This window comes from Schistocerca cancellata, chromosome 4 (genome assembly GCF_023864275.1).
Source record: "Schistocerca cancellata isolate TAMUIC-IGC-003103 chromosome 4, iqSchCanc2.1, whole genome shotgun sequence".
Taxonomy (NCBI): domain Eukaryota; kingdom Metazoa; phylum Arthropoda; class Insecta; order Orthoptera; family Acrididae; genus Schistocerca; species Schistocerca cancellata.
This window is the reverse complement of record NC_064629.1, coordinates 648,203,973-648,229,742: the sequence shown is the minus strand read 5'-3', so window position 1 is coordinate 648,229,742 and position 25,770 is coordinate 648,203,973.

The window sequence follows — 25,770 nt, the reverse complement described above, 5'->3', positions numbered from 1 at the left end:
AGTGAAGGAATCTTATACTACACAGGATGCAAAATTACCAAGTTTGCTTAATCAAGAGACAAGGAAAATGCAGTATATACAGCGACGACGATAATTTTCTTCGGCAAGAGAAAGATTCTGGTGGCTAACGATGACCTGGAATTAAAAAACCAATGTCTAAAACAGTCATGTATTGGTTATTATTATAGGAAAATGAAACATGAACTACGAAAAATAAATAAGAGAGTATGACTTCAGAAACACTTGAAACATATTCCAACATGCAGATATTTTAGGACAACTACAGTGATGAAATATCTAATAGATCAGTTTTAATTTTATGAAAGCTATCAAATGGTTCAAATGGCTCTGAGCACTATGGGACTTAACATCTATGGTCATCAGTCCCCTAGAACTTAGAACTACTTAAACCTAACTAACCTAAGGACATCACACACATCCACGCCCGAGGCAGGATTCGAACCTGCGACCGTAGCAGTCACGCGGTTCCGGACTGAGCGCCTAGAACCGCGAGACCACCGCGGCCGGCCTATGAAAGCTATCCTTGGCAAACTGAGACAGTGAAAGAAATAGGGATATCAACATGCCAGAGACGTGTGTACGTGAATTATATTGATTATATACAAAAGAAATCAACAAAATTCATAGACACGCGTTTTTAGCATGAAGGTCCTTCCATAACAACAGAAGGCCCTCTTGATCAAGTGATGACTTCGAAATGTAGAATGGCATAGTAAAAATGTTACAAAGCAGTGGACGGAATTTTTTATTAACGTTTCCATATGGCTTTAAGTAGAGGGTTCGACAAAGAACTTGACTAGAACAGTGGTCTGATATATAAATGTGCCCTGAGAGATCCAGCTTGAGAGACTATTAACAATCAAGTGATTGTTATAGAACGGTTTAGGCACTTTCGAGTTACAGCTGAGGAACAAAACCAACTCATTGGCGTAAGTACATTGAACATTAGGCGTACGGGCTACGGAGGCCAGCAGGCTGAAGGCTGAGCGGAAAACCTCCTGCCCCCAGGCTGCATAGTCGGAGAGGTCATCTCGCAGCCGCAACCGCAACCGCAGCGGTCAAAACAGGAATCCTCCATCTCTCCAGGCGCCTCTCTCGTCTGCTGCTAGTATATTATTCCGTTTTAACCCTAAGCTTGTTGTCATATTCGTATTCTTCCTAACTGGAAATAAATTACGAACATTTTTTGTCATTAAATACCGAAGTTCCTGCGTTGCTAAGCTAGTAATCTGAAGTGGAAAAAGGACTAGTGCAGTTAAACAAATAGTAGTGTTGTCATTAGACTTCCTTATAAACACATCGAGCTACCTCAGGTATCTCTGACAAGTGGGCGTAATCGAATTATCAGGAAATCTCAGGTCGGCAGCTCGTAGTCTGTTGGTTAGCGGCGCTACCTTCTGATGGCAGGGTCCCGGTGTCCATTCCCGGCCGGTTGGGACGTTTTCTTTGTTCGGGCACCGGGTGTTTGAGTTGTTCCAGTTTTATCTTCATCGACGCGCAAGTCACTGAAGTGACGTCAAATAGAAAGACTTGAACCAGGCGGCCGAACATGCAAGGCGGTGCCTCCCGGCCAATAATGCCATACGGTCATTTTATAAAATCTGACGAATTTTTTTTGATTATAATAATCTTAAACATAATGGATATTATGCTCAGCAGGAATGGAGAAGGAAAACGAATTAAATCGTTTGTACTTGATAAATCAGTTATCTGTATAAGATAGTAAAAACAGACGTGGAATTGTGACAAGGAGACGTTAAAACGGATGCATGTTCGGGGACGAACTAAATTTCCTTTGCAAGTTCCAAGAATTTGAAGAGGCTACTTGACAGATAATGTCAAGAATAAGAACACATCTCCGCAGTTGAATTTTCATTTGAAACGAATAAACGTGTTAAACAGTGCGTTCTATTCTCCCACCACAGAGTACGACGAGGAACTATTAATCACGTTCTTTTACGGATGCAGCAACTTGTGGACACCTACGGTGCTCATAGAGAACAATTTGTGTAAGCGGCAGTTAATAATAAAATCAACGTTATGTCCTTCTCACTTGACTGACCATTCCGTTTCTATCCCATTACATAAGGAAACATTTCTATACGGCTCCCCTGCATTCGCAGCTCCAGTTTTGCACCTGGTGGCCAAAATCGGAACTAAATCTTTTCCCAGCGTAAATAGATTCGACATTAACACATTAGCATATGTACGAAGTTTCGCTGCCATACAGTAATTGCAAAATGGTTAAAATGGCTCTGAGCACTATGGGACTTAACTGCTGAGGTCATCAGTCCCCTAGAACTTAGAACTACTTAAACCTAACTAACCTAAGGACATCACACACATCCATGCCCGAGGCAGGATTCGAACCTGCGACCGTAGCAGTCGCGCGGTTCCGGACTGATGCGCCTGAAACCGCTCGGCCCTCGCGACCGGCACGATAATTGCAGCCCACACTGGATCTCCGTGAGTAGCTCCACTTTAAGTATAACCATGCGTTAGTAATTTATTGCGACTCTAGTAATAGTTACTACTTCATCAGATAACTAATTTAGTAGTGAAGCCCAGTACCAACTGCTGCTATAACAACAGCATGTGAATATTTTATGGTTTACTTTTGTCTTAGCGCTAGATATTGGTACTGATTTCTTTTATAAATCTAGTGAGTAGTAGAGTACCAGTAGATCACTGTGACAGTTTCAGTGAGTAGATGCGGGTAGGGCAATGCATTGTTCCATAAGTGTGGTCCTACTGCACAGACACATTTCTACACCAGAAATATGTTTCAGTTCGAATGTTGTCTACAGAGCGCCCTCTGTAGTGTTAGGTAGTTTAGGAGAGAAATTTAGAAATATCTTATGCTGCTTACTCGTTTCCATTAACGTTTCTAACGCGCAAACAATGAATCAAATGTTCTCTGTGTTTTTTTTTTCGCAGAATTGTTATTTAGTTTCTCACTGGAATTTCACACCGAGGGCATGCAGCAAATACAATCGTTTCCACATTCTACCATAAAGTAAGGTAGTTCTGTTGCTAAGCTTTGGAACGTTCAACAGCAGAGGAAACCATAAATGGTGACGTTGACGACCCCCTCAAATATCGTACATTGTATTTATTAACGTTAAAGGTGGAAGTAGTATTTTTCTTCAACTCAAATGACCGTGTTGATTGCCAGTTTGTAGAAAGTTTTTGTTTCACGAGTTTTAGGAACACAAACCATGAGGAACGGTAACTTTACCAGAATGTGGTAATGAAGAATAGCTCTCTCAACATTTATAAGTAAGATGTAATTTTGCTCGTTGAAAGAATCGTAAAGCATGTACGGAAGTTATTTTGCCCTAAACCTATCGATCCTGACAGATAATTTCAGTAATATATCTATAATTAACGTACAGGTTCCCCGTCTTCATTTTAGTAATTTGGGATTAGCAAGTTACTTGCAGGCGATTTTCATGTCAGTTATGACGGTGCAAATATAACTACAATACAACATCAAGCCCCGAGCGGCGAAAATTCCCTACCCGTGCGGGAATCTAGACTGCGGAAGTTGACTTAGCGACTGAGACACCACGTTTGCATGAAGAAAGAGCAGGATCCCAATTCTTGCCTGGCCGTCATGATTTGACTCTTCCATGGTTTCACTAGATTAAGACACAAAGGAATTACTGTCGTTGGCTGCGACCGTGTATTGATTGAAATCAATGGATAAGGTTGAAAATACATGCTGGACTCGGATTCTAATCCAGGTCTCCTGCTTACTAAATAGATGCACTAACACTTTTTTCTTGTATTTTGTTCGTTGTATTTGGTCGTAGCGGACGTCACATAATATCCGTTGAAATTCGTTGTTGATCGCTTCACTTAGTTTTCTCATTACACAGACGAGCCAGTTCTCTGACCGAACACGTTGGGCTACCGTGCCGGCGCCACTGAGCCCTCCGGACACAGAGCTCATTGAAACTGCGCGGACTACCTCTAGCACCCCTCCTGTCACACCTAAATTCTCAACTTAGCCACACACTACGAATGTAGTGTCCCTTCCTCATTATCTTCATTACTCGTGGCATTTCGCTGTTTCCGTAAGAGTTCGAGACTGATGTGCATATGCACTGAAGATATCATTGGTCGTCTCGCCTTAATTATTTATGTATACAGGGAGATCATAATTCAATTTAAACTCTCAAACTGCTGTACAAATAGCACCACTGGTCAGAATGATGTCAAAGTGCAACTGAATATTATCGGAGAAGGGGGAAAACGAATGGCAAAAGAAAAATACATAGTTACAAAATGTAGCAATAGATGGCGCTGTAAGCATCATAATTTAACAGTAGTCGACTGAAAATGACAAATGAATCATACAACAATGCCTAAGGTGTACTTTTGACGTTAAACAAACTGTACTATTCAGTGTGCATGGGTGTACGGGTGTGATACTGTTTGTAACGTAAGCCCATCCACCACGGCAAGGTCATATGACATTGGATGGGAAAAATCGGTTTTTAATTGTCAGCGGTTTGTAATTGTCCTGAGGCCAAAAACCGCATAAAAAGGATAAATCACATCGGTTTTTAATTGTTCTGAGGCCAAAAACTGCATAAAAGCATCAACCACATCGGTTTTTAATTGTCCTGAGGCCAAAACCCGCATAAAGCGCTCAATCAAAATCAAATCGGATCATTAATTTCCGTGTGACTGGCGCAAAACATGTTCAATAAGCTGTCCACCGTTTTCTTCAACAAGATTAAATCGAGAAACAGCATGTTCCACAACTGATCGAAGTGTTTCCGGGGTCACGTTCAGAATGTGTTGCACAATGCGTGCCTCCAGTGCAGCTAAGTTTGCAATCGGAACACTGAACACAACATCTTTCAGATAGCCCCATAGCCAGGAGTCACGCAGATTAAGAGAGCTGATCGGGACGGCCAGGCTGTAGGGAAATGGCGGCTGATAATTCTAGCGTTTCCGAAATGGCGCTTCGGCAGCTGCTTAACTGGATTTCCAATACTGAGCGTCTCTCCTGCAGAGTCTTCCACTGGAGTTTATCTATCATCTCCGTAACGCTTTCGCGATTACTAAATGATCCTGTAACGAAGCGCGCTGCTCTCCGTTGGATCTTCTCTATCTCTTCTATCAACCCTATCTGGTACGGATCCCACACTGGTGAGCAGTATTCAAGCAGTGGGCGAACAAGTGTACTTTAACCTACTTCCTTTGTTTTCGGATTGCATTTCCTTAGGATTCTTCCAATGAATCTCATTCTGGCATCTGCTTTACCGACGATCAACTTTATATTATCATTCCATTTTAAATCACTCCTAATGCGTACTCCCAGATAATTTATGGAATTAACTGCTTCCAGTTGCTGACCTGCTATATTATAACTAAATGATAAGGGATCTTTCTTTCTATGTATCCACAGCAAAATGTTCAAATGTGTGTGAAATCTTACGGGACTTAACTGCTAAGGTCATCAGTCCCTAAGCTTACACACTACTTAACCTAAATTATCCTAAGGACAAACACACACACCCATGCCCGAGGGAGGACTCGAACCTCCGCCGGGACCAGCCGCACAGTCCATGACTGCAGCGCCTTAGACCGTTCGGCTAGTATCCACAGCACATTACACTTGTCTACATTGAGATTCAATTTCCATTCCCTGCACCATGCGTCAATTCGCTGCAGATCCTCCTGCATTTCAGTATAATTTACCATTGTTACAACCTCTCGATATACCACAGCATCGTCCGAAAAAAGCCTCAGTGAACTTCCGATGTTATCCACAAGGTCATTTATGTATATTGTGAATAGCAACGGTCCTATGACACTCCCCTGCGGCACGCCTGAAATCACTCTTACTTCGGAAGTAAGAGAATGGCATGCTGCGTTCTGTTATCTAGGAACTCTTCAATCCAATCACACAATTGGTCTGATAGTCCATATGCTCTTACTTTGTTCATTTAACGACTGTGGAGAACTGTATCGAACGCCTTGCGTAAGTCAAGAAACACGGTATCTACCTGGGAACTCGTGTCTATGGCCCTCTGAGTCTCGTGGACGAATAGCGCGAGCTGGGTTTCACACGCTCGTCTTTTTCGAAACCCATGCTGATTCCTACAGAGTAGATTTCTAGTCTCCAGATTCAGTGGAGTGCTGGTAGACGAGCTTGGCTGCGTTAAGGGGCGGCGGCACGTGGAGCAGCACGTGGGGGCAGGGAGCACGCAGCAGCGGCACACGTGTCGCCGTCGCGTTGGTCCAGCTGCCAGCTGCCGCCGCCGCTGCCTTCCCTCCTCCTGCTGACGTCTGCGTCTGACGCTTCACATCTTGCGTCACTGGCGTTCCGTGCTCAGACGGTTCAGTTTCAGGGTCTGGCGTACAGTCACTGTTCTCTTTCTTCGTGCCTGTAATCTCTTGTCGCTTTATTCTGTGATACAGTTCATGACACTATACAGGGTGAGTCACCTAACGTTACCGCTGGATATACCTATTTCGTAAACCACATCAAATACTGACGAACCGATTCCACAGACCGAACGTGAGGAGAGGGGCTAGTGAAATTGTTTAATACAAACCATACAAAAATGCACGGAAGGGATGATTTTTAACACAAACCTACGTTTTTTTAAATGGAACCACGTTAGTTTTGTTAGCACATCTGAACATATAAACAAATACGTAATCAGTGCCGTTTGTTGCATTGTACAATGTTAGTTACATCCGGAGATATTGTAACCTAAAGTTGACGCTTGAGTACCACTCCTCCGCTGTTCGATCGTGTATATCGGAGAGCACTGCAACATACATCGCGTTTCTACAGAATGATCTGCCAACGTTGCTCGAAAATGTCCCACTGAAAACGCGTCGACGTATGTGGTATCAGCATGATGGTGCACCTGCACATTCCACAATTAACACTAGGCTGACCCTTGGCAGGATGTTCGACGGGCGTTTCATAGGACGTGGAGGACGCATAAATTGGCCAGCCCGTTCTCCTGATCTTACACCTCTGCTCTTCTTTCTGTGGGGTACGTTAAAGGAGAATGTGTACCGTGATGTGCCTACAACCCCAGAGGATATGAAACAACGTATTGTGACAGCCTGCGGCGACATTACACCAGATGTACTGCGGCGTGTACGACATTCATTACGCCAGAGATTGCAATTGTGTGCAGCAAATGACGGCCACCACATTGAACATCTATTGGCCTGACATGTCGGGACACACTCTATTCCACTCCGTAATTGAAAACGGAAACCACGTGTGTACGTGTACCTCACCCCTCATGGTAATGTACATGTGCGTCAGTGAAAAAGACCAGTAAAAAGGTGTTAGCATGTGGACGTAATGTGCTGTTCCAGTCTCTTCTGTACCTAAGGTCCATCACCGTTCCCTTTGGATCCATATGTAATTCGGTGCTCTCCGATACACACGATCGAACAGCGGAGGAGTGGTACTCAAGCGTCAACTTTAGGTTATAATATCTCCGGATGTAATTAACATTTTACAATGCAACAAACGGCACTGATTACGTATTTGTTTATATGATCAAATGTGCTAGCAAAACTAACGGGCTGCCAGTTAAAAAAACGTAGGTTTGTGTTAAAAAACATACTTCCGTGCATTTTTTTATGATTTGTGTTAATCAATTACACTAGCCCCTCTCCTCACGTTCGGTCTGTGGAATCGATTCGTCAGTATTTGATGTGGTTTACGAAATATATCCAGCGGCAATGTTAGGTGACTCACCCTGTATATATTGACAAAAACACTGTAGATTTGCATAAAAAGTTAACAAGACTGTATCCAAAAAATACGCTGAATATATAACTTATTATCCAATCCGGTAATGTGTATCGTTACTGATGCTGGAAAGCAGCTGTTCTCATCAATAAAGGAAATATATTCCCTATACAGGGTGAAAAGTATTTAAACCGACAAACTCTGGGAAGCTGTAGGGGACATCAAAACAAATATTTTTCCCTAACGTCATTTTTTCCTATAGGGAGTATTTAAACCGGTAGAGGAAGATTTCTCTGGCGACAAATTAATTAAACCAACAAAACTGTCCAGAGGGGACACATCTGGGGATCGAGCAGGCCATGGGACAGGACCACCTCTGCCAATTCACGTTTCTGGGAACCGTCGGTCCAGGAATCGACGCACACGACGACTGAAATGTGCCGGCGCCCCGTCATGTTGGAACCACATGCGTTGTCTTGTAGGGAACAGGACGTTTTCCAGCAATTCTGGCAATGCTCTGGCGAGAAAATTGTAATAGTGCCTGCCATTTAATGGCCTAAGCACCAGATACGGCCCAGTTAAACAATCCCCAACAACACCGACCCACACATTAACGAAGAACCGCACTTGATGAGCGCTAGTAACTGTGGCATGTGGATTATCCTCACTCCAAACATGTGAATTGCACATGTTGAAGACTCCATCACGACCGAAAGTTGCTTCATCGGTAAACAACACAGAGGATGGAAATGTAGGATGCATTTCACAGTGTCCCAGGTACCACTGCGAAAACTGTGCTCTGGGTGGATAATAAACTGGTTCCAGGTTGTGGACACGCTGCAAGTGAAATGTACGTAACAATTGCTGTCGAAGGACTGTTCTTACATTCGTCTGATTCGTCCCCATGTTACGTGCAATTGTACGAGTGCTGATTGGCGGATCCCGCTCCACATGCTGCAAGACAGCTTCCTCAAATTGCAACGTTCTTACCGTGCGACGGCGTCCTTGTCCAGGTAATATGCTAAATGATGCAGTCTCACGCAGACGTTGGTACACAGCAGCAAAGATCGTCTGATGCGGGATACGGCGATTAGGATATTGTTGTTGATAAACCCGCTGTGCAGCTCGTCCGTTGTGGCGCGCTACGTAGTACGCACGAAGCATGTCAGTGTACTCACTCCAGGTGTATCGCTCCATTAGTAAACAGAGACAATGCACTACTACACTGGTGGACAGCAGTTACCTACAACTGAAGAGCGTAATACGCCCTCCAACAACTAAAGATCGTAATACGACCTCTAACAACTGAAGAGCGTAATACGGACTCCACTGGTTTAAATACTCCTCATAGGAAAAAAATATTTGTTTTGATGTCCCCTAAAACCTCCCAAAGTTTGTCGGTTTAAATATTTTTCACCCTGTATGAGTCCATCATAATGAATATTTTGTGAACAAAAGCATATAGATCGCTTAATGTACTGGTTGTTCTGTGATGATGTTTCGAAGTTTCGTGGATGATGGGTAAATCTGTTAGTTTGAGGTAAGGGATCCTGGTCCGGAAACGACAGAGTCGTAGGTTATAAACGAAAATCGTTCTTATACTTATGACAATGGAATACATGTACCGGTACTGTTGTTGCTAAGGTTGTAGGGTAGGTAACTTTCAGAGGTGGTGGTATAGGCCAAAACAAGGAAAAAGGCGCCAATAAATACGGACTCCTAGAATGCGTACCTTAAGGGCTATGGGCACTTGTTCAGTAGAGGTGACGCTTCTGAGAGTAGCGAAGAATTACAGGTGCTCGTAGCTCTTACGGCATGAATTTCACACGCTATGTTTAGGAGATATTTTTGTCTTGTTTTGGTCCATACTATCACCTCTGAAAGTTATCCATCCCATAATCTTAGCAACAACAGTACCGGTAGATGTATTCCACCGTCAGAGGTATAGAATGATTTTCGCTCATAATTTTCTACTCAGTCGTTTCCAGACCAGAGCCCCTGACACAAATGTTTTCCCTTCTCTACCATCCCTGAAAGTTTGTAACATCATCACGGAATCACCCAGTATTTCTTTATTTATTACTGCCAGCATCAGATCTGTAATTAACGTAGGATTAAAGAATCATAAAGACCGACAGGTGTCCTATACAACATCAAGCTACCAAAGACGAAAAACTAAAAAAATTAATTATTTTTACTTTTCACTCATCAGAACTTAGAACTTGTTAAATAAAGATCAATGTTGGCGTCAAGAACATACACCTAACGACGACGTCAATTGATAAATTGGCACATAAAATGATACAAAGATGTAAGCTCTAGCCGACAGGTGGTGCTAGTGTGAGGAACGTTGCCTTTAATTTTTTTGCTTTCATACTTATAGAAAGGGAGACAGTCTTTAAAATACAAACATTTTAATTCCAAATATAAAACACAATTGAAATGAGAATAGTTACAATTAATTGCTGCCATTTGAAAAGTTAATTTTATATACAACTATACTCATTTAATTAATGTAATTTGTATGTTTGTAATAAGAAGACTGTCTTGCTTTAAATATGCAGGAAAGGAATTGTAGGCAACTTCATCCACACTGGCGTCAGCTGTCGTCTAGAACTTATATCTGTGTATAATGATTTGTACGAATTTGTCAGATGATGCCCCGATTACGTACAGTTTATCGATGCTGCACTGAGCTTTGGTTTGCAGGATTTAAGTTTTCATGAAAAAATGTTTTTAAAAATTTAACTTTCTGATGTTCAACCTTTTGTAGTTTGATGCCTGTCTCTTTTTATGTTCCGTTAATAGCCGGCCGGGGTGGCCGAGTGGTTCTAGGCGCTACAGTCGCAGGTTCGAATCCTGCCTCGGGCATGGATGTGTGTGATGTCCTTAGGTTAGTTAGGTTTAATTAGTTCTAAGTTCTAGGGGACTGATGACCTCAGGAGTCAAGTCCCATAGTGCTCAGAGCCATTTGAACCATTTTTGTTCCGTTAATATTAATTACAGATCTGACGGCGGCACTAGCCGAAACGGCGTAGTAAAAAAAAAAAAAAAAAGAGAACATTAAGCAATGTAGACGGTTTTATTCACAAAGCAGATATTCTCGACAACTTGCGATTTCCTTTAAGATGATGTGCCTAGGGTGTATCGCCTAAGACTAAACCAGATTCAACTGCTGCATCAGGTGATCTGTTCATAAAGTCAGAATTATTACTTGATTCAACCATTATGATCCAGTTTTTCCACGAACGTCTCGTACCATTTCACGTCGGTGCAGGGGTGGTCTCTCAAACAACTAGAACTACAACTGTAGAAGCTACTTTCTAGTGTTTGGCGAAGAGTACTTCAAGTACCGCTATCTACCCCCACCCCTTGCGTGCTCCATTCACAAATGGCCCATGGGAAGAATGATTTTCAGTAAACCTGCACACGAAATCTAATTTCTCTGATTTTCTCTTCTTAGTCATTTGGCGAGAGTTGTGTGGGAGGCAGTAACATGTTGATAGGCTCTTCTTGGAACGAACACCTTCACAGTTTCAGTAGTAAACGTCTTTGGGATGTACTGCGTCTTTCTTGTAACCTCTACCACTGGACTTTACTGAACATCTCCATAACGCACTCCTTCAGCTCAAACGATTCGTGACGAAAGACGCCACGTCTCAAAAAAATGTTCAAATGTGTGTGAAATCTTATGGGACTTAACTGCTAAGGTCATCAGTCCCTAAGCTACACACTACTTAACCTAAATTATCCTAAGGACAAACACACACACCCATGCCCGAGGGAGGACTCGAACCTCCGCCGGGATCAGTCGCACAGTCCATGACTGCAGCGCCGACACCGCTCGGCTAATCCCGCGCGGCTCGCCCCTTCCCGATGGATCTTGTCAATAAATCCCGTTTAACAAGTGTCCCAGACTTATGATTAACAATCGAGAATTGTTTTGCAAAGATGAATTACATTTGCTATAATTCTCCCAACGAATCTCAGTCGGGCACCTGCTTTTACTGCTATTCGTTTATATGGTCATTTCACTTTTGGTTGTTCCGGGTAGTTCCTCCTAGCTATTTCACGTAGTTACTGTTTTCATTGATTTACCCGCCCGGATAACCACGCACGTTGGCATGGCGCTTCCGGGATTCAGGAAGGCGCTCCAGCCCAGGATCAAATCCGACCGGTGGATTAAACGGACGGTGTGCTGGCCAACCGGGATTTGTAGCCGATTCCCACATCGAGCTAAGTGAATACCGGGCTACTACCCATGCAAACACGTAGAAACGTAAAGAAACGAGGTAGGGCTAGGAAAAAGAAGAAACTGCTTCCACTGATCTGATGCCTATAGCGTAATCGAACTGTAGTGAATCTCTTAGTCTATTTATGCTTAATATGCTTCATTTACTATCATTCAGGAGCTTCCAGCGTTATCCACTTGATCATTAATATATATGTTAGACAATAACGTCCCTATAACACTCCCTTGGAGTACTCCCGAATTTACCTTTACATCAACTGAGTTTTTTTTTTTTTTTTTTTTTTTTTCTTTTTTTTTCTCAGTAGATAAGGGATCGTTGATTTTGACCCAGGTGACGGATTAAAACTGGATCCTTGAACCGTACTCTTTCTGTTTCAACATAACCACCAGATTGCTTTACAGTGTTCCAACTCTCATATTACACTACTGGCCATTAAAATTGCTACACCACGAAGATGACGTGCTACAGACAGGAAGAAGATGCTGTGATATGCAAATGATTAGCTTTTCAGAGCATTCACACAAGGTTGGCGCCGGTGGCGACACCTACAACGTGCTGACATGAGGAAAGTTTCCAACCGATTTCTCATACACAAACAGCAGTTGACTGGCGTTGCCTGCTGAAACGTTGTTGTGATGCCTCATGTAAGGAGGAGACACGCGTACCATCACGTTTCCGACTTTGATAAAGGCCGGATTGTAGCCCATCGCAATTTCGGTTTATCGTATCGCGACATTGCTGCTCGTATTGGTCGAGATCCAATTGAGACTGTTAGCAGAATATGGAATCGGTGGGTTCAGGAGGGTAATACGGAACGCCGTGCTGCATCCCAACGGCCTCGTATCACTAGCAGTCGAGATGACAGGCATCTTATCCGCATGGCTGTAACGGATAGTGCAGCTACGTCTCGATACCTGAGTCAACAGATCGGGACGTTTGCAAGACAACAACCATCTGCACGAACAGTTCGACGATGTTTGCAGTAGCATGGACTATCAGCTCGGAGCCCATGGCTGCGGTTACCCTTGACGCTGCATCACAGACAGGAGCGCCTGCGATGGTGTACTCAACGACGAACCTGAGTGCACGAACGTCAAAACGTCATTTTTTCGGATGAATCCAGGTTATGTTTACGGCATCATGATGGTCGCATCCGTGTTTGGCGACACCGCGGTGAACGCACATTGGAAGCGTGTATTCGTCATCGTCATACTGGCGTATCACATGGCGTGATGGTATGGGGTGCCATTGGGTACACGTCTCGGTCACCTCTTGCTCGCATTGACGGCTCTTTGAACAGTGGACGTAGCATTTCCGATGTGTTACGACCCGTGGCTCTACCATTCATTCGATCCCTGCGAAACCCTACATTTCAGCAGGATAATGCGCGACCGCATGTTGCAGGTCCTGTACGGGGCTTTCTGGATACAGAAAGTGTTCGACTGCTGCCCTGGCCAACACATTCTCCAGATCTCTCACCAATTGAAAACGTCTGGTCAATGGTGGTCGAGCAACTGGCTCGTCACAATACGCCAGTCACTACTCTTGACGAACTGCGGTATCGTGTTGAAGCTGCATAGACAGCTGTACCTGTACACGCCATCCAAGCTTTGTTGGCCTCAATGCCCAGACGTATCAAGGCCGTTATCACGGCCAGAGGTGGTTGTTCTGGGTACTGATTTCTCAGGATGTATGCACCCAAATTGGCGTGAAAATGTAATCACATGTCAGTTCTAGTATAATATATTTGTCCAGTGAATACCCGTTTATCATCTGCATTTCTTCTTGGTGTAGCAATTTTAATGGCCAGTAGTGTAATTTCGTCCCGCTGTTGCTAACTCCACACTGTGTCTCCCACAATGTTTGAGACTAGTACCTCTGTCTTTTATCTTCTCAGTGTTTCCGATTATCTGACCAGGGTTTACCATAACAGAGATAATTACACTGACTAATCCTCACTTACTAGCGAAGAAGTAAGGAATCAGACACGACATTCCTGAAGGAACCACCCTGGTACACGCCAGGATTCCAGTTCGGAGTCTGACGTATATAGAAATATGAAAATAGATCAGATTTTGTCTGTACCGTTGTGTAATGCGACCTAAATGTCACTTAAATTTGCTTCGATACTGGAAATTAAATCATCGTGCTGGGCTCAGTTCACTGCCTCGGTAGAAGAATGTGGACTCGAATGAGGAAGCTACACCTTAAGACTTCTGTTACCACAACTAAGCGCCTGGAGAGTAAGCGAAGAGGAGGTACGTGTTCGCTAATTAGCCGGAAAAGAAAGCGAAGCGCACTAAGTGCTGCTGCACAAGCTGTAGTGGAACAGACAATGAGCGCTGTCATGGCACTCGAGTGCATAGGTGGATTCACGGGAAACGTGAGAGCGCAGGTTAGCTTTGAGAGTGAGATTGTCTGCCAACCCGAAAACTAGCTTCATGTCAAGTGAATAATAAGCTCGCGTATAATGGTGAAGGCCTTATATTTGTTATATTGACCCATAGAGTGCATGTCCAGGTACTCAATGCGTCTGTAAACTCACAGCAATGAATGATATTTATACTTTGGGTAGATTTGCGAACCATATTTATACTTTGGGTTGATTGTCTGTTTCGATAATGATTTCGGAGATCTCAAATCATTTACTTGCAATAACTCCTAGTATTTTGCAGATGACTGATGTCTCAAGAGGCTGGCAAGCATCTTACTATGCCTCCTTCATTTCTGATCCTAGTTCCACCTAAATGGGATCCTCACTGTTTGTTTTTTCTTTGCCATCATTATTACTTATTACACTATACATTTAAAATAGTACAGTAGGAAGTAAGGGCTTTCAATTTAAATGTCGTTGAGAAGTTATCACTGAGTTTAATTTCCTACTTATTTGCGGAGGAGTTTGTGTGACCACTCATTGTAGACTTCTTATACGACGTTATACAAGGTGGTCGAGGAGGCATGGACAGTACACAGGGATATGACAGACACTATCATTCAAAGCAAAAAAGTCTAGTAGACATGGGCTCTAAAATGCATTGCTCAAGAGGTATGAGGACTTCTTCATCTTCGATACTGTGAAACAAATCTCTTCTACTGCAAACTGTTCGCTTTCCATGGTTAGGAAGGAAGTAATACGAACCAAAAAGAAATACAAAAGGAAAAAAAAATCTTGGGGAACATGGGCTCCAAAATGCATACTTTAAAAGCTATGAGCAATTGACGAGTGGAAGAGATGTGTTCCACGGTAGGGAAGATGAACAAATGCTCATAGCTCTTAATGTATGATCGTGAAACAATGATTACTGGATAAGTTTTTTTTTGTTTTGATCCATACTAACTCGTCTCAAAATATGGAAAGCAAAGAGCTTCGGGTGGAAGAGATTATTTTCACAGTATCAAAGATGAACAAATGCTTATAACTCTTAAGGTATGCATTTTAAATTCTATGCTTAATATAATTTTTTGGTTCGAAAGGTCGCTCCTGTCACATTCCCGAATATTGACAATGCCTCCTGGGACGCCCTGTGTGAAACATACAATGGTTGACATACAATTCTAATTTTCTCTTATTCTGTGTTATATTACTGATTCTAATTTAATATGAGACTTGACATGGTCTGTCTTTCTCCAGTTGTATCATTTGCTACGAGCTATTTGCTGACTTCGAGACTTTAAATGGGACCTTGCCTCGCGACCACTTACGTCATCAGTCAGAGAAAATAGTTCTCAATAGCAAAAGAAATAAAAAATCTTTAAATGATTTTGTCAAACCTAAACAATCTATTTTGCTAACTATTGCTCGCACGAAGTAGTACAGCGCGAAAGCAAGATGTTACCACAGTACGCAAAATTACTCAGCAGGTTCCTGCTCTGTGGCTCCCATTGTCTCCCAAGGGCGCTCACGTTTCTCACGTTTAGCAAGGCTTGAGTCTGCAACATCTAAGAGACCACCAGTTACAAGCGTGACAAACGGATAACGAAGTAACTGGAAAGCAGAAACATGCTTAAGACACGAGAACTTTCGCACAATTCTTTTTCTTTTCCTTTTTTTTAAAGACACGAGAAACTAGGCTCAGAAACACTGGGTATATGGTTAGTTGTTTCACAGCCAAGTAGTTAATTGTGAGAGGTCACTAGTACAAGAATCACGAACTCTATACATGCGCCATATGCAAAAATCATGGTAGATAATATAAGCCTCTAAATAAGATATGGATTTTTCAAAGGCTGAAAAATACGCTACATTCAGTAGTAATGGTGAATAAGTTTGTCATTTTTTTAATGTCATAAAATTTCCTTGAGATATCTTTCTCAGAGCTCATTCACTGCAGGAAATTTAGCGAATAAAGGGTAAGGATATAAAGTTAACTGAAAATTCGTAACTTATTACTATTATTATTATTGTTATTATTATTAATGTGAGAGCAATCCGGAAAAATCATATATTTTTTATGAAACGATTATAAAAATAACGATTTCTTACTCTGTATTACAGCTACAGACGAGGGAAAATCTGTGACGTGAAATACTTCCACATGCTTTTTATGAGGGGGTAACCACTGCAGGTCAGATCAAGGTTTTAAGGAGGATGATCAAACAATTCCTATTTTAAACTTATTAAAATGTCTTAATGTTTCGTGGTAGTGCGTGCACAAAACCTGTCGTGCAGCAATACATTGCTGAAACTCAGTGCACCTTCATAGGTTATTTACCATTTCGCTTTACACTGTTTAAGTTTCTGTTTTGACTCGTTTCATAAACTTAACTAGCAGATGCCTTAATTCTCACAAACGAAAGTGACCGCTATCTTTTGCGGATAAGCGTCCGGCGACATCTTGCAGTTTTTGGTGTTGAACGCATACAAGCGAATTCCACAGGTTACTGTTCTAACTCGATAATCACAAAATCTATGTATTACCAGCTGTAAGAATTTTATGGAGAAAAAATCGTATCAGTTTATACATAGTAACAGGAACGTGAGAGCTTAAACCATTCCACGAGCCCTTCGTTTGCCTTATATAAGTTTCTGTACCAATCAAGCACAAAACATGCGATAGCCCAGACTTTCGATTACCACGTTGTAAACAAGCGTTCGTGAAACCCGAGGAAGGGAGTCCGGTATCTCCATGGTTGTAAACTGTCGATTTCTGTAAGTTCACTTTTCGCACAAGTTGTCGGTGACTGCAGATGTTCGTGCATTCCATGCCTCATTGCCCACAACAGTTCGTCCGCCCCCTAACAGGCGGTTCAATCATAGTCTCACCACTCACAATATTCTGTCAATAAACTGCACAAGTTTAGCAGCGAATGTCAGCCGCATCTTTCCTTCCACGGATACCGAATCACAGCAAGCTCTTCAGAGTCTAGGAGATTTGCAAATGCAGTGTCAACTCCACGCCTTTCTCACACATGGCATGGCCTACCTTATAATATCGTAGGTTATATATTGTTGCGTAACGTCTTTTCTGTGCTGTTTGCTGATGGAGCTCATTTATTCAACCTTTTTAATTACATAATAATAGTTATTGTTGTTATTATTGTAGCTATTGTTACTTATCTTTAGATAATTTTGTGCAGTGGTATGCACAAATCGTATTGTACTGAGTTACACAATTTGCGTAGTGTGGAAAAACTGTGTGTTCAAAGAAATATGTCTTCTTTCAATTTGGATAAATATAGTGAAAGGCAAATATATTAATTATATCTCTATCTACGTACCTCTGGAGTACACAATCCGACTTGAATTCACATCACTTTACTCAAGCGATCATTATTCTTGTTCCACGGGACTAACTCTTGCTGGATGGTGTTTACTAGATTGTAATGAACAAACAAAACAAATGAATTTTCCTGGCAGATTAAAACTGTGTGCCCGACCGAGACTCGAGTTCGAGTCTCGGTCGGGCACACAGTTTTAATCTGCCAGGAAGTTTCATATCAGCGCACACTCCGCTGCAGAGTGAAAACCTCATTCTGGAAACTTCCCCCTGGCTGTGGCTAAGCCATGTCTCCGTAATATCCTTTCTTTCAGGAGTGCTAGTTCTGCATGGTTCACAGGAGAGCTTCTGTAAAGTTTGGAAGGTAGGAGACGAGATACTGGCAGAACTAAAGCTGTGAGTACCGGGCGTGAGTCGTGCTCCGGTAGCTCAGATGGTAGAGCACATGCCCGCGAAAGGCAAAGGTCCCGAGTTCGAGTCTCGATCGGGCACACAGTTTTAATCTGCCAGGAAGTTTCATATCAGCGCACACTCCGCTGCAGAGTGAAAATCTCATTCTGGAAACAAAACAAATATCTGTTAGCAATGATCAGTATATGTTGTAGCCTCTATCTCTAGTAATTCTTTGGAGGTCTTTCAGTATATGTTTTGTCGCCATAACAGCACATAATAGGATGTCATTAATGCTATAGCTGGAAGCAGCTGTAGTTTCACGAGTTTCTTAGAGAGACCGGTGGAATTTTCCCAAGTGGTATCAACTATACCATTACATCACTCTTAGTGAGTGAAACGGATAAAAATGTAACGTTTACTACGAGAGTGTACGTCCCGAACTAAGTTTAAGTGACAAATCTCTGAGCATTGTTCAACGAACTGAGTGCAAGTAAGGGCGGGATGGTAGTCCTTACGTTACTACCTTTCAACAGAAGCAGAGCACCAACCTTCAGCGCGAATTACTATCTTCTTTCCCTTCATTTAGCAATAAAGCACAACAACGATTACATAAAATTGACTCATTATACTATCCATTAAAATTTAACACGTTTCACACACCACCCCTGTCTTCTAAAGAATTATATTCAGAGGACAAAAAATCTTGTGTTAATGCAACAAATATTCCACAGAGTTTATTCCAAGATTTCCTAAATCCCTTATAAAATTTGGGACAATAGATGGTAACATGGAGTTAATAATTTGAGGAGGAACCTTTAGCGGAAGATGAGCTGTTTTCGCGCTAAAGAAAGAAAAATATGGAAGAATGTGTTCCACTCTACCGGGGATTATAGGTGGAAAAGTCATATGTATTTACTATGACGCTAGCGGCTTCTGTATTTGTAACTAAAAAAATAATATGGTGACACTGCCCAGTGTAAAAAAAAAGCTCAAATGTGTGTGAAATCTTATGGGACTTAACTGCTGAGGTCATCAGTCCCTAAGCTAACACACTACTTAACGTAAATTATCCTCAGGACAAACACACACACCCATGCCCGACGGAGGACTCGAAACTCCACCGGGACCAGCCGCACAGTCCATGACTGCAGCGCCGCCGACCGCTCGGCTAATCCCGCGCGGCTAAGTTACACTCTTAACTTACAGCATTCATGTGTCACTTCGCAGAATTCGTTTTTTTGTCCACCGATGGTCTACATCCTATTTCACTACTGAAACAATAATGAATATTCAGCACAGTAACTACAATGCTTATTTGATTCTAAATTTAATAATTACCACAGTAAATTACTTGCTATTCGGATAGTGGATATGGAAGGATAGAACACATGGTGTTACAAGTTAGGATCGTCTAAGCCAAAAACAGTAGATCCTCAGGCATATTTTTCTATTCAGACCATTTAGAAGTACCCTGAACAGACCACTGGCTGTTCTTAGTTCATAAATTTGAGACCCTGGACTTGCATTCGGAAGAAGTGGGGACCCAAATTTTCATCAGCGCCAGGGAATCGAAATTTAGGTTTTCCGTGGCTTGCCAAATTCGATTACTGTTAATGTCAGCATGGTCCAGTTAGTTGACGCTCCCAAGTTCCCACCACGTCATTGTTTTAACCGAATTTATGCACCGATTCCCGATTTATTATGGACTTTCTCCTGTATTTGGTATCGTATATTGTTTCAGCAGCTTCGAATAGGGAGTGCTTCTAACAGTCGTAATTCAAATCCCAGCAGAAAAATCCAGATTCCAGGTTTAAATATTCAGGGGCTCTACCAATTTCGTTCTGCGCACTTGTGCATCTGTGTTTACTGTATGCCTCTAATTATAATGCTGTCGTGTATCCAGACACCATAAAATTCCAGCAAGATTGTATTTCTTTAATCGAAAGTCAGTTTTAACGTCAGTAGCTAAACTAAAAACGTGGAAAAATATGCCTATGAATAGATATTTTGCGTCACACAGAACTAATGTGTGCGGTAGACGAACGTCCCCTTTCTATATCACTTAAGAAAGGTGCACTGCCATGCTAAGATCCACGTGCTCCACACCTCGACACACATGGAAGAACTGTATTAGTCATATTCTTCACCGTTTAAAGTTGTTATACCTCTCAGGAATGTGTCAAATGACAGCATTAAGCCTTTTTTTCCCTTTAGTTTTGTGAGTGACAAACTCAGATGATAGGAGCACCTGATTATTTACTGAATCAGTTTCAGACAAACTAATAATATCCTTAGCTGCCTGTGTTTCTTGTGTCTCATTATAAACAACGTAAATAAATTAGGTATATCTGATTTGCGCCAGTTCTCTGTTGGCTCTACCACTAAACACTGCTCATTTAGTTTCACACTACACTATATTAGACTTCCGTCTTGGAAATAATATAGGAGAGAAAATCAGTAAGCAAATCTGGCTATGCAAAACTTTGGATAAAGCATCGGTAAGAAATCCTACTAGAAGTAAATAAGAAGCCTTTAAGGTCAATGATTTTATCGTGATTTCTGGTAACAAAATTGGAGACGTGTGTCGAAAACGGAATTTGTTTTTATGACTTTCTTTAATTAGTTGTTTGCAACATAATATTTTGCGGGAACACTTCATTGAGAAATTATTTGTTGTTCAAGAAAGTGTAATGAGTATAATATTTAGTGTCCATGAATTGATTTGTTATAGACAGTTCTTTAAATACGTAAGACGCATTCACAATAACATTGATAACATTTTTTCCCTTTAAAAAGTTCGTGCCTATAGTTAATTACAGTAATAGAAAGAGACAATAACAACAACAACAACCATTATTTTACTTTTGCATTACGCAAAAAGTACTGTCGTATGAGGACGTAAACCTATTAACCCATTTATCAAGGTATGAATACTAAAAGCTATTTTCAAAACAAAACAGAATCACACTTTTCTGATAACCATTTATAACGCATAAAAAATATTTTAATAACTGGTGCACTATGTCAGTGAATATGGTTAATATTTTTCCTGCAATGGCAAACTACAAATGTGTAAATGAACAGCATGTAAATTTGTAGGTAGTCACATGATGTATCTGCATATATTGAGTTTGTAATGCACTGACATGTTCCACATCAGTGAATTACCGTGCACTTGAGTCACCGGACAGTCAACAGACGAAGTCAACATACGACACATTGGCTGCCAGTTGCTCATTTTACCACATCTATCTTAGGCTTGGCATCGTCTAACAGCAAGTTTGACGTTTCAGGTGCAAGAAATTGAAGGTAGTCAGGAGTCTGACATCTCCACAGAAAGACACCAATGGGCTATATTGAACAAAACTGTTTGCTCTACCCGAAATTTTAATTTTCCTAAATTCACAGCTTTTACAATCTAAAAATTTTGTATGTACACCAGAAATGCAAGTTCCCCGAGCAGAAGTGTTGCGCGTAGAGCTGCTGGCATCACTTGGAATTCAACATGGATGTTGTTTTACGGGACTAAAGGATTTACTTGATTGTAGTCAAATTGTATAAGCAACTCTGGCCGATACTGGAAGGTATGCAGTCAGATTTCTCTTAATAGTTGTTACTTGTTTTGAAACATACGAATATGAGCATTACAAAAGTTATTCCTACAAGGATCAATTTTATTACACTGCAGGTTTTGTACATTAATCTACCCCACCCACTCACTCACTTTATTACACTAAAGATCACGTGATACATGTATAACGTCACTTCATGATAAAACTGAAGGGTAGAAACGTTTCGACGGGATACGATGATAACACTACACATGTAAGGACAGAACTCCATTTCTTAATCAGACGGAGCGGTTTTAGACTTTGAAATCAAATGAGGTCACACTGACCGACGCTTCTTTATGTCGAGACTTCCACCAGGTTCAGCTTTATCGCTTTGTTGCGCAAAAGTAGGACATTACTACAGAACTATCAAAATTTATGTTTTCATATATAACTCTGAAACCGTTCTGCCAAGAATCCATTAATATGACTCGCAAATAATTGTTTAAGCCGGAAGCTGGTTGGCTTCTTTTTTAAAACAAGTCCGGAAATAGTGCGTAGTCTATTTCTGTTCACACGTCCGTGGACGTACCTTTAAAAAACCACCAAATATGTTAGGGCGTAGCTCACCATTGGATTATCGCTCAGTACTTCTCTTTTTTCCCCCAGAGCTCCTCGGGTAGCTAATACCTTCTGGAGTCTCAAGGGCCGGGTCGGTGCCTGACAGAAATAACGGAGTGTTATCAGTTGATTTATCTCAGTTTGGTGGTAACAATGGGTGGCTCTACTCTATTAGCGCGGATGCTTATAAATTGTGTACAAGGGCAGTCGAAATTAGCTAGTACGGTTTGGCTGTAGACATTTATCACGCCGGAGGCGCTCAACTAAGACGAATTGCGCGTCCGGCCGGCAATGTTCTCCGCCCACAAGATTGCCTCAGGGAATCGCTGCCCATAAACTCAGCATCCGCTGAAACGTTTCGGAGGCCACGCTTTGTTATCAGATTCATCTGCTTTAATTTCCTCTCCACCGTGAACCTTATGATTGATTACGACAGTGTTCGAGATTCGACAAGATGAACAAAGGAAATGCGGTGTTAAACAATTACTTTTAATTAGATCACTCTAGTGAAGTACTAATAGTTGTTAAGCTTCGTTGCTATACTGAAGGTAGGTTCAAGATAACGTATCAATGCGATAGCTCGTAAACTAAACATCAGAACCACCCTACGCCACAATTAGTGCAATTATTCCTTTGACCAGTAATGGCTTAGTTGAGCATTTAGTACTTTCAGTGTTGCCCTAACGGAATGTCACCTTTTCCCTACCTTTCTAGGTTGAGAAGCAAAGCAATGTCTACAGTCATCGGAGAAGTCGTTTGATAATCGAGTACGCTGACCTGATTCCAGAAGTATTCATTCCTACCAGACTCAATGAGCCAAAACCGCGGTCACACGGATACAGTTTCAACCCAGATGTTGTTGCTTAACCCATGATGAAGCGTTCGCTCTTCTGCTTGCTTCTTTCTACGAAGTGATTAAAAATCACTGGTGCCTGGGTTATGCCATACGTAAATATAGGGAAGCAGCATCACTACCAATTTCTTAACATGTCGTCCATACTCTACTGCATTGACCCCTTACAAGATATCCTGTTTGTCCCGAATCCCTCGCCCAACGCAAGCCCCAAGCGACTGGAGAGAAGAGCGGGTGACTACATACGAAGGGTAAAAGAACGGACCCGCAAAATTACGGACCAACATCCTTAACAAAGATTTGCTGAAGAATTCTGAACATACTCTAAATTCGAATATAATGAATTTCCTTGAGACGCATAAGCTTCTGTCCAGGGATCAACACAGTTTTAGAAAGCATCGCTCGTGTGAAACCCATTTATTTTATTTTATTTATCGTGTGGCAATACATATGCAAATTACAAAGCTACTACATCTCATCATTTAATCACAGCTCTCCAGCATAAAATAACCCTAATGACAATAGCTACATATGGGTATCGAGGGCTTTTATGTATTTTACTTCGTCACTCGTCGCTGTCAGGAAATCTTGGAAATGACCCTTGCAGGCACGTGCGGGACATGCTGATACAATATGAGCAACTGTCTGTCATTCCGCACAACAGTCACATGATGGCGATGAAGGTTTTCCGCACATTAAGAGAGTATCTGCTTGAACATTTCTCACATGATATCCTGATAACTATGGATGAAGAGCAACAGGCAGATTCCGTATTCCTAGATTTCCGAAAAGCATTTGACGCGGTGCCCTGCTACAGGCTGTTGACGACGGCCCGAAAATACGGAATAGTTTCCCAAACAGTGAGTGGCCGAAGATTTCTTAAGTATCGGAAGGCAGTATGTTGTCCTAGAAGGTGAGTGTCCGTCAGGGATAAGGCTATTGTAGGGAACGCTCCAGGGAAGGTTATTGGTATAATTTTATACAAGTGTGGTTCATCTGTAACAGGACAGCTGTTACTTTCTATATACATAAATGATTTGAGGAACAGGGTGGCAGCAGTGTGCGGCTGTTTACTGACAATGTTGTGATGTACGGGTTAGGTGTCGAAGCTAAGTGATTGTAGGATCATACAGGATGACCTAGACAAAATTTCTAGATGGTGTGATGAATGGCAGTTACTTCTAAATGTAGAAATATGTAAGTTAAAGCAGATAACTAGGAAAAACAAGCCCGTACTCTTCGAATACGGCAGTGAACTCCTTGACAATATCGCACCGATTAAATATCTAGGCGAAACGTTGCAAAGTGATATAAAATTGAACGCTCATGTAAGGATTGTAGTAGGGAAGGCGAATGGTAGACTCCGGTTTATTGGCAGAATTTTATGAAAGTGTGGTTCATCTGTAAAGGAGACTGCATATGGACACTAGTACGACCCATTCTTGAATACTTCTCGAGTGACTGGGATCCGTGCCAGGTCGAATTAAAGGAAGACATCGAAACAATTTAGAGGGGAGCAGCTGGGTTTGTTACTGACAGGTTCCAACAACACGCAGGTATTACGGGAATGCTTGGGGAAGCCAAATGGGGATCCCTGGAGAGAAGGCGACCTTCCTCTCGAGGAAGACTATGAGAAAATTTAGAGAACCGGCCTCTGAAGCTGACTGCAGAACGATTCTATTGCTGCCAACGTACATTCGCATAAGGACCACGAAGATAAAATACGAGTAAGTGGGCCATGTATGGAAGCATGTAGATAGTCGCTTTTCCCTCACTCTGTTTGCAAGTGGAACGGGAAAGGAAATTACTTTTAGTGGTACAGGGCACCGTTCGCCATGCACCGTACGGTGGCTTGTGTCGTATGTATGTAGATGTAGATGACATATACGACATCAAGAAAGGCTCTAATCCAGATGGGCATTTAGTCGAATAGAGCTTGCCCATCAGATACGGTTACCTCCTTCCATGCTGCTTCAGCTAGATGCCAGAATTCATCAATCAAAGCAACTGACGAGTGGTGGCGCGCCAGTCTCTTGGCAATCCATGTCCAGATGTTTTCTGTGAGTAAGAGATGCTGGCCACAGCAACAGCCAAGCGCCCACTGTCTCGATGTTGCAGCACAAGCAACTGAGTCATCTCTTTCCGGAAGAAAAAAAAAAATGCAGATTCGATCCAACTTACCTCTGCCGTTATGCGAGAAGTGAACTGGGGCAGATCTCATCGTTATTCCTTTAACAATGAACGTACGAAGATGGAGCTGAGCATTTCTGTTTTGGCTTTGGAACCTCCAGTTTCAGTTTGTGTGTCATCAGTGTCTCTTTGGACACTAACCTTGGTGCCAGAGACAGCCTTCACATATGATCAAAATTTCTTTGTATTTTGTGAGAGGTGGTATTGTCCAAAGTACGCGGTGCCACACCAAAGCTGGTGACGCGCATCGCACGATGTCTCACTGCAGTCCTCAACAACGAATGGGAGAATCTTCTGGAGACACGCCTTCTCTCTCAGCAGCACATCATCATCGCACGGAGGTCAGCACACAACCGATCACAGGCACACTCTGTTGTCCAGTTCGTCACCTCCGATGACGCAATCATCATTTAACTGGGACACCAAT